Here is a 1,074-nt window from a genome sequence, read left to right as displayed (position 1 = left end):
GATGTCCTAGATCTTCTGTTTTGTAGCTTTGTATTTCTAATAAACTTCTCTCTTGGTCTTATTTCTTCTACATGTATTATGTTAAGGCAGAATAAAATAATTTTAAAGGTTCTTTCCAATATAAAATTCTAAAAGAATGTTAAAGTAAAATAATGAAGTTGTTGCTTTCTTATTATTTTCAGGCAGCTTGCATAAATCCATGACCAGACCTTGAGAAGTCCTAAAGATGACTTTACATTCCCCATGTTCTATGTATAATACATAATAAAAACATCACTGAAATGTAAAATAAGATTAAGGAAAATTCAATTTTTAAAAATTTTTATGGAGACTATTTGAATGAAAAAAGTATTAAGTTTCATATTGTTTCCAAAAAATGATTTTTGTGGCCTAAGTTTCTGGTTCCCTAATCAATGTTTACTGGGACTGTTGGATAATTTGCCATGTCCACGATGTTATACCAGTACAAAATTCTTAAGCAGAAAATTCCATATCACATAAGGAGAATTCCTAGTTCCGCTTCTAAATTCANTAAGACGAGAGAGAGAGAAAGAGAGAGAGAGAGAAAGAAATTATAAGAACCACCTATGATATTGTGATAGAATAATAAGGAGGTAGTGTTCTCAAGTCTTGAAACTTAGCCAGCCTTATCANTACCAAGGTAGGAAGTCAAAACCCAATGGGCCAGGTGGTAGACAAAAGAGAAGAAAGAGGACATAAAAGGTGAGGTGAGGTTGGATTTTTTTAATATAAAATTTCAATGTTTATTTATTTCTTAGAGAGAGAAAGAAAGAGAAAGAGCATGAGAGGGGGAGGGCAGAGAGAGAGGAAGACACAGAATCCAAAGCAGGCTCTGGGCTCTGAGCTGTCATCACAGAGCCCAATGCAGGGCGCAAACTCACAAACTGTGAGATCATGACCCGAGCTGAAGTCAGACGCTTAACCAACTAAGCCACCCAGGTGTCCCATAATTTCTATCATTGCAATTGTAAATGAGTAAGCACTATTCACTTTAACCAGGCCTTGGGGCAAGAAAAAATTTGATAAAAAAGAAACAAAATGAAATACCATACT

At 34.7% G+C, this 1,074-nt stretch overlaps 1 protein-coding gene across 1 annotated transcript in view; it reads left to right on the top strand.

Moving 5' to 3' along the window:
- The window catches only part of P2RY10 (P2Y receptor family member 10), a 19,014-nt gene that overhangs the window by 16,477 nt on the left and 1,463 nt on the right, over nt 1-1,074 (top strand). The gene's annotated exons all lie outside the window — the stretch shown is intronic.

The sequence above is a fragment of the Crocuta crocuta genome, unplaced genomic scaffold (genome assembly GCF_008692635.1).
Source record: "Crocuta crocuta isolate KB4526 unplaced genomic scaffold, BGI_CrCroc_1.0 scaffold768, whole genome shotgun sequence".
Lineage (NCBI taxonomy): Eukaryota > Metazoa > Chordata > Mammalia > Carnivora > Hyaenidae > Crocuta > Crocuta crocuta.
This window is presented reverse-complemented; position numbering and strand designations above follow the sequence as displayed.